The sequence below is a fragment of the Nomascus leucogenys genome, chromosome 5 (genome assembly GCF_006542625.1).
Source record: "Nomascus leucogenys isolate Asia chromosome 5, Asia_NLE_v1, whole genome shotgun sequence".
Classification (NCBI taxonomy): Eukaryota; Metazoa; Chordata; class Mammalia; order Primates; family Hylobatidae; genus Nomascus; species Nomascus leucogenys.
In genome coordinates, this window is record NC_044385.1 from 62,493,968 (window position 1) to 62,503,061 (window position 9,094).

At 51.8% G+C, this 9,094-nt stretch overlaps 1 pseudogene; it reads right to left on the reverse strand.

The window, feature by feature from the left end:
* Positions 1-6,935: 6,935 nt before the first annotated feature.
* On the reverse strand, positions 6,936-8,696 carry LOC100600307 (annotated as a pseudogene).
* Positions 8,697-9,094: the final 398 nt, after the last annotated feature.

The window sequence follows — 9,094 nt, forward strand, 5'->3', positions numbered from 1 at the left end:
TCCCTTGGGGTGTGGGTGGGAGCTGATGCCTTGGCTTGCATTGTGGGGAAGCCCAGCACAGACCACAAGGCAGGGGCTCACTGTCCTACCTGCGTGTAGAGGCTGCCTCTTCCTCCTGGGTGTCATCAGCCATCCAAAGCTCTGACCTGGTCTCCGCCCCAGATTTCACACTGACAGGTACTGCTGGGTGCAGAAGCATCACTTCCTGACCTGGAAATCGTTCCTAATAATGCAACCTAAAGGCCATCCCACATTTTTTTCCTTCATGACACTGATCACAATGAAGAGTTAGTAAATATTTACTCATTTATGGCTGGATTTGCCTACTAAACCAAGCTCTATGAAGGCAGAGATAAAGTCTGTTTGGGCTACCACCGGGTACCCAGTTCTCAACACTGTATTTGACACACTTATTTCAAGAAATCATTATTGAATAATGTGTTGTTTAGGCTTCCATAACACCTTTCATTTAAAGAAAGGGTTCTTAGCTCAACACAGTTTGAAATCAACCACGAGAGAGGACACCTTATCAAATAAGGAGCAAAGGACCTTGTGCTTCTGGTAGGTTCTGTAGGGAAAGGTACCTGGTGGGGTCTGCTGCACAGGCCCCTTGTCCAGAGGGAACTGCAGCCCTGCCGCTGTCCTAGGTTGACTTCGGAGCCTGACTTCACCTTCCCGAGAGCAGGGAGCTCATTTTCCTCTGAATTCACAGACTGCTGCCTGCACAGAGGCGGTGCCTGCAGAAACTGCTGCAGGGCCATTATGGGGCATTCAAGGAGACGATTACATTAGCTGCTGGGTCCTGGGGGGCTCGGCAGGCAGGAAGTAGAAGGAAGGAGGGAGGAAGGGCTTCAGCCTGCACCACTTTTGAGTTATCCTGGGGTGCCAGCACCCTCAACCCCTCATCAGCACCACTGCCATCTGCACCAACCTGCCCACTGCTCTTCACAGTGGTTGCCACTGCAGTTGGTAAGGGACCTTCCAGAAAAGAGAATGTTCATGCCACTTGAGGAAGAGGGGGCTGTAGAGATCACAGCTTCTCTCTGCACCTCATTCTATAGCTAAGGGAGCTAGCCCAGAGCACAGATGACTGGCCCAACGTCACACAGGCAGTAATAAGTGGGGCTAGGGCCAGAATGCAAAGTTACTGATCCCCAGGGCGCTGGGACTGCAGCAAACTGCCCTCTCCTTCTCTCTTTTCCTCCTGTTTCATCCCCTTTCACCTTGTCTGCTTCATCTTGTTCCCAGCCTCTTACCACTTCAGCCCTGTGCCACCACTACAAAGACACTGCCGCACCACTGACACCCCAGGCTCCTGGGCCACCACCATGCATTTTGCCTACTCCTGCTTGGGTCTGAGGGGATTGCTGGCCTCTGACCAAAGCTCTCTCTATGGTTTCAAGCAGAATCTGGGAGCTGCAGTATTAATAGTAGGGAGGGCCTGCACCAGCCCAGGATTCCCAAGCCTCTCCAGGAGCACTGGGGATTCATTTTACTCCCAGGCTCGCTCTTATCCCAGGAGAACAAGAGCCTGATTCCCAGATTCCAGATCCGATTCCCTGAGATGAGAATATTCCTGAAGCCCCTGGACTGTGCGTGGCTTTCATTTGACAATCTCGAACACATACCTTTGTCTTTATCCTCTCTGATCCCCTTCTGCCACAGCTTCTCCTGTTTGCCCATCTCCCCCAAACAAGATCATTCCCTGGAGTCACTCTTATATCTGACATTACACCTCGACTCTTGTACCCAGCACACTGTATTGCAATGACCTGCTTCTTTCTCTGTTTCTTAGTCCTCCCAGGGAGCACCTTCAGGGCAAAATATGTCTCCAGCACCTAAAGAGCTGGCGCTGAGAAGGAGCTGGCGTTGAGAAGGAGGCGGCGCTGAGAAGGAGCCGGCGCTGAGAAGGTCCTCAGTCATTGTCGGTTGCAGGGGATCTGGCCACCTGGGATCCAGCTCTGTGGTGCAAACGGGAGGAAGGGAGGCAGAGCCAGGTTTCCCATCCCCAAACCGCCCAACCCCACCTCCCACCTCCCACCCTCAGTTGGAACCTAAGGTGACAAGGGGCTGCTGCTCATACCTTGCTATGTCACAATTTTCTAACTAACCAGAGCCTGTCCCCTCAGGTGAATGTGTGGGAGGGAGAACAGCCCGAGTGAGGAGGCCCTCCGAGCATTCCTGACCAGCTGGGGATCCTGGCAGGACGGATCCTCCACAGGAGCGTTTTTCTAGGGTGTGTTCTGTGGAACGCTGGACCTGTGATGTGCTCCGGGAATAAAAGGTTCAGAGGTTGGCTTTTGGGAAATGCCGCTTCCTACAAACCTATCTGTCCCTGTTGTAGCTTCACAGTACACCCTGCAGCACGAAATGTGAATTGCAAAACAGTAAAAACAAAACATTAACAGCGGGGGACATTTCTCTGCTGACCCCAAAGTTCAGCAGGTGCGGGACAGGGAGGGGCGGGCTCTCTTGCCTGCATCGGGCTTGGGGAGCCATCTCCGCCTCGGGGCTCGCAGACAGGGCTTCTCTGCCAAAGCAGCACCTCGGGGCGTGTTCTCCCACCCATCTGTGTTCAGGCATCCCTTCCCTCTCATCCGGATTTTGTTTAGGCCTATTTGCAATTCCTTAAAAAAAAATCTAATAAATAGTTGGAGCCTGAAAGAGAGCTGGCCAATGAAACGCCGCGTTGGGGCATTACCGCATCGGTGATTGGCTGCCCTGAGGCGATGGCTGCGTTTCCCGGGCACCGCCGTGCGCCGGTGCCCACGCGTACCAGGCTTCGGGGGAGCACTCGGGAAGCGCAGGGGGTCGCGTGCCCTTGGCCGGGGGCCTGGTCGCCCGCTGGCCTCGCCATTCTCGGCTCCGCTGCTGTTGCCCGCGCGCCTGTGGCGGAGCGAGCCTGCCTCCGGGGCAGCCTCACTGCCTGGATCCTGGGCAGACCTCCCACGTGATAACCGTGATCACGGTGTTGATGCTCACTCTGGGGCAAGGGTGCTCACGTGTTCTCGTAATTGGGCGGAATAGCCCTTCCTTCAAAGTCATTCCCGGTCCCCTTGCACTGTGCAGCCCTCTCTGCCCAGACCCTGCCCGCATTAAAACTCCCCTTAACCTCTAAAATGCTCATTGCCAGCGCCCTTCGTTAGGTATTTGTAGCAGATACTGTCTCCTGGTGTAGCGCCATGTCCGTTCCCCCTTTCTACCATGATATAAAACCTCCTGATTTTTAGCTGGGCGCATGGCTTCTGGAATCATGACTATGTTCCCAATTCCCTTGCAACTAGATGTGACTAAGTTCTGGCCAATGGGATGGTCATGTTCTACTTCCAGGAAGTGTCCCTAAAATAAGGGAATGTGTCTTTTTAGGTCCCTTCCCCTCTCCAGCTGTCTGGAATGGTGCTACCATGTCTGGTGCCCAAGCAGCCAGCTCTGACCCAGAGGTAACATATTATGGATTGTGGAGCCGCAGGATGGAGTAGCCTGGGTCTGATGGTTCTGTTAGTCAAGGCTAGCCAAAGAAGCAGGACCAACAGGAAATACATATGTTTATGTATGTATATGTTATGCATATGCTATGTATACACACACACACACACACACACACACAGAGAGTTAATAAAGTGGATCATGTGATTGTGGGGCTGGCAAGTTCAAAACCTGCAGACCCACAGAAGAGCTGATGTTGCAGCTCAAGTCTGAAGGCAATTTGGAGGCAGAATTCCCACTTCTTCAGGGGACTTCAGCCTTTTCTCTTAAAGCCTTTTACTGATTGAATGAGGCCCACCCACATTATGAAGGGTCATTTGCTTTACTCAAAGTTTACTGATTTAAATGTTAATCACATAAAAAAAACTTCACAGCAACATCTAGATTCGTGATTGAGCAAAATCTGGTTGCCATGGCTGTTATGGACTAAGTTTTGTCTCCCCCAAATTCAAATGTTGAAGCCTGAAACCCTGATAACTCAGAATATGACTGCATTTGGAGATAGGGTTGTAAAAGAAGAATTAAGTGGGCCAGCTGCGGTGGCTCACGCCTGTAATCCCAGCACTTTGGGAGGCTGAGGTGGGCAGATCACGAGGTCAAGAGATTGAGACCATCCTGGCCAAAATGGTGAAACCTCATCTCTACTAAAAGACACAAAAAATTAGCTGGGCATGGTGGCGCGTGCCTGTAATCCCACCTACTCGGAGGCTGAGGCAGGAGAATCACTTGAACTGGGGAGGCGGAGGTTGCAGTGAGCTGAGATCGCTCCATTGTACTCCAGCCTGGCGAAAGACAGAGTGAGACTCTGTCTCAAAACAAACAAACAAACAAAAGAATTAAGTTAAAATGAGGCTTTTAGGGTGGGCCCAAATCCAAGCTGACTTGTGTCCTTACAAGAAAAAAAGATTAGGCAGGGCATAGTGGCTCATGCCTGTAATCCCAGCACTTTGAGAGGCCGAGGCGGGCGGATCACGAGGTCAGGAGATCAAGACCATCCTGGCTAACACTGTGAAACCCCGTCTCTACTAAAAATACAAAAAAATTAGCTGGCCTGGTGGCGGGCACCTGTAGTCCCAGCTACTCGGGAGGCTGAGGTGGGAGAATGGTGTGAACCTGGGAGGCGGAGCTTGCAGTGAGCAGAGATCACTCCACTGCACTCCAGCCTGGGCAACAGAGCAAAACTCTGTCTCAAAAAAAAAAGAAAAAAGAAAAAATGATTAGGATACACACAGAGGCACTGGGATGCATGTGCACAAAAGGACAACCATATGATGGAAGGGGAAGCAAGAAGGTGGCAAGCCCAGGAGAGAGGGCTTTGGAGACACCAACCCTGCCAGCACCTTGATCTTGGACTTCCAGCCTCCAGAACTGTGAGAAAATAAATTTCTGTTGTTTAAGCCACCGAATCTGTGGTATTTTGTGTGGCAGCCACAGCAAATGAACACACATGACTTTGCCAAGTTTACATGTAAAATGAACCATCACAACAGTGCTTAGTTAACAAGACTGCATGTACTTCTGAGGCAGGCACAATGCATTCATCTCTGAAAATTATGTGGTTTTCATATGATGCTAAAGGGTTTGGGCTTTAAAATCATCAATGCTGGTGGGTGATTGAAGGTGGTAAGCAGGGAGTGCCAAGGTCAAATTTGGATTTTAGAAAAGTCTCTCTGAAACCAGTGATGGGTAGAGGAGAGTGAGATTGCAATCAGAGAGACCGGTTAAGGGTCGATGTATAAAGATAGGTAGAAGATAGATACAAAGGGACAGTGATGGTAGGAAGAGGAGAACTGAACAGCACATTGGCAGGAGGAATAAGGAAGAGTGAAAACCGAGGGAGAATCCCAAGTGTCTCGTTTGAGAGGCTTAGGGGGATGCTGATGTCACCAACTAAAGTCAAGAATGCAGCTGATTTCCCCTTTTGTGGTGGTGAGCCTGGTGCAGCATGAAACAATTCATTTGCTTTTAGGCATGTTGAGTTTTATCTGCCTTTGGGACATCCACATAGGGATCCCAGCAGGCAGTCTGATATGCTAGCATGGAGCTCAAGTCTGGTTGGAATCCAGATTTCTATGTCTGTTTCCATCCAGCAATTAAATTTCCAAGAGCAGTGAACCTTCTCACCACACTTGCATGTCTCAGTCCTAGATCTTCCAAACACGCGTGACTATTTGCTTTTGTTTTCCTTTTTGGCCATTGTTATCCCAATAAGATCAATTTCAGAAAGGATGTAGGCACCATTGGGGACCCCTTGCTGCACGATAAAGACCTAATTGTAATTCATAACAGACATGAATCGTATTCTACTGTTCTGGGGTCTAATTTTTTTTTTTTTTAATTCAGAATCTTTGAATCTCTCCCCAAAAGACCTAAGACTAGCTTGAATGTTAGAAGGATCTGTCTCTGGGCTGTATGGAGAAGTGTGGCTGCTATTTGAGAGCAGATTCTCATGGAAAAACCATTTTTCCCCCATGGAATTTTCTTCCATGAGTCTAACCCCATCCTGGCTCTGGGCCCTCCCAGTCTCCTGCGCTGAGCAAGCAGGTAGGGAGAGAGCAAAGGGGTGGTCTGGAGTTTTAGGATCTGCATTTGAGTCTCTCCTCTTGATTTGTGACCCTGGGCAAGGCTCTGCCAATCTCTTGTTACCGAGCACCTGGTCTATGCCAGGTCCCAGAGATTTTTGGGTTTCTACCTGGGCCTCAGCATCCACATCGGAGAAAAAGGGTAAATATTCCTGCCATGCAGGGTTATTATGACATATGCAATGAAATAATAAATATGGAAGGGCTTCTCACAGTGCCTGCCTCAGAGTGGAAAGTCAATAAATACTAGGGCATTCTGTGTCTGAAAATCTCACCTCTAATTATTCTCTTTTCCTTCCCAATTATACAAAACAGCAGCAGCAGTAACAGCAGCCACAAAATGCACTCCAAGATACTTCTAACAATTTCTTGCTGGGGGAATGTTTGCATCCTTGGTTAGTTAAAAATTTTGTGTTCCTCCCATGTCAGAAGCCCCTGGATCTTGTGTGAAGCTGTGCATTCCCTGATTTGTTTCTGTCCTTCTGTGGCTTGTTCTAAAGGGCTTTGCTGCTGCCTTCATCTGGGGAAATTCACACACTAATGCAGTGGTATCTCATCCCAATCTGTTAGGTGTGACAGCTACTGGCAAGAAATAGATTTGTGTTTAACTCTTTGTTGCCCAGCAGGGACCTCTATGTACATTGGTACAAATACATAAATACAGAAAGCCCCGAGCTCCACGGAGAAGAGCTGAAGGGATGCACCTTTGTCCCAGGGATGGCCCAGGCCCTGCCAAACTCAGGCAGGCCAGGGGCTGAGGGGCGGGGGACACTGGGGACAGTTCCATCTGTGTTCCCCAGGCCACAACTTGAGTGGACAATGGGGAAGACCGCTGTGCAAAACTGTAAAAGGTGCTCAGAGTAGCTGCTACCAACCGCCCGTGGGGGCCTCTGGCTGGGGGCTAGAGGCGGGTAGGGAGCTCTTCCTCGCTGTCGCCCCAGTTTCCACAGCAATCCTTTGGCGACTGAAGAGTCTCTGCAGCAGTCCCTTTTTAGGGGATGCAGGTGGCTGGCCCTTCCAGTCCAGGTCTGGGGGAACTGAGCCATCCAGCCCAAAGACATTCAGCTACTGGAAGCACTCAGTCTCCACCATCCTGTTCTGCCAGGGGATGGGCACGCTGCCTGTGGCAAACTTCTGGTAGAAGTCTTGGTCGGTAGGCTCCAGCTCCATGCCCTTGACCCTAGAGAACTGTTCGATGTCCAGAACATCTTTGCAGTAAATGGCCTGAGGGTCAGGCTTGAAGGACGGCTCCAGCATGCCGGCTCCCACCCGCTTGAAGTTCAGCTTCTTCAAGAGGGGGTGCTCCTTCACTTCGCAGGCACTGCCCCCACGACACCCCGGGCGTTCAGCGGGGTCCTTGCAGAGGAGCTGTGAGCAGAGTGAGCGGGCCTGCGGGGAAAAGCGCTCGGAATACTCCTCGGGGACCTCCTTCACCAGCTCCTCCACCTCCTCCCGCTTGATCTTCTTCCTCTGCTGGAAGGGCGACAGGCCTGCAATCATCTCGTACAGGAGGCAGCCTAGCACCCACCAGTCAGAGCTGAACGTGTACGGTTCATTCTTCACCACCTCCGGATCCACGTAGCTCACGGCGCCCACACGGCCTTTGATGGTCTGGCCCTCGGGCACGTGCACAGCCAGTCCCAGGTCGGAGATGAGGATGTGGCGGTGGTCATCCAGCAAGATGTTCCTGGCTTCAGGTCCCTGTACACGATGCGTGCCCGGTGCAGGTCCTCCAGGCCGCAGCAGATCTCGGGACGTAGAAGACAGCCCGCGCTTCGGGGAAGCCAGCCCGGCCCATGTGGTAGATGTGGAACTTGAGGTCGCCCCCGTTCATCAGCGTCAGCACCAGGCACAGCGCCTCCTTGGTCTCATAGGTGTAGGCCAAGCTCACTATAAACCTACTGTTCACTTTCTCCAGGATCTGCTTCTCGTTCAGCGCCGTAGCCTCCCCTTTCTGTTTCTTGATCCGCTTTTTCTCTAGCTTCTTGCAGGCGTACATCTTGCCCGTGGCCCGCACCTGGCAGGCGCACACCTCCCCAAAGCCACCTTTGCCCAGGACTCGGTACTGCCTGAAGGTATTTTTGGTCACTGGCTGCCTTTCCAGCCACTTCCACTGCAGGAAACGGTTGAAGTGGATGCTGTCGAGGTAGTCGGCAAAAGGGGCCATGATCAGGTACTTGTGGGTCGCCGGGTGAGTTCCTGGGAGAGTTCTTTGCAGGGCCCCTGCTCCAGCCGCTGGGTGCAGTTCGTCACCAGCTGCCCGGGGACCTCAGGGATGAGGTCAGGACCCCTGTGGCTCAGAAAATTCTGCATTAGCCGCCGCCCACATGCCTTCCGCTTCTCATCCGGGGTCACTTCATACTGGGCCATCCCATCCAGGAAGGCGATGCAGCGGCTCAGCTCCGGCCTGGTGGCACAGAACTCTCAGAACAGCAGGCGCCCAATGCGCTGCCGCTCGCACAGTCTGTGATAGTCACGATGGAGACTAAGCTGCAGCTCTTCGCACTGGCTGATGTGGGGGAACTGGAGCACCTGCCGCCATTTCTTGCTTTTGCCTTTGCAATTTCCACCGCCACCTTCCCGGGCCTTGAGGAGCACCGTGTCCGCTACGACGTTCTGGAGCTCCATGGGCCGCGCTGCCGGCCGGGATCGCGCGCCAGTGCCGAGGCCGGATGGCGATCGGCGCGGCTCTGCTCGGCTCGCAGTGACCGCGCCGCGGCTGCCACCCGCTCCCCCGCCTCTCCCGCACATATAACCGACACGCAGCACACCCCATACATCAAATCATATAACCGACACACAGCATAACCCACACATTGAATCATCTCTAGATTACTTGTAATACCTAATGAATGTAAACAATATGTAAATAGCTGTTACACTGTATTGTTTCATGGAACAGTGACAAGGAAAAAAAGTCTGTACATGTTCAGTATCAATGCAATTTTTTTCCAAATATTTTTGATCCAAGGTTGGTTGACTCCTCAGATCCCCCAATCTGGAGGATTGACAACACAGTGAAATTC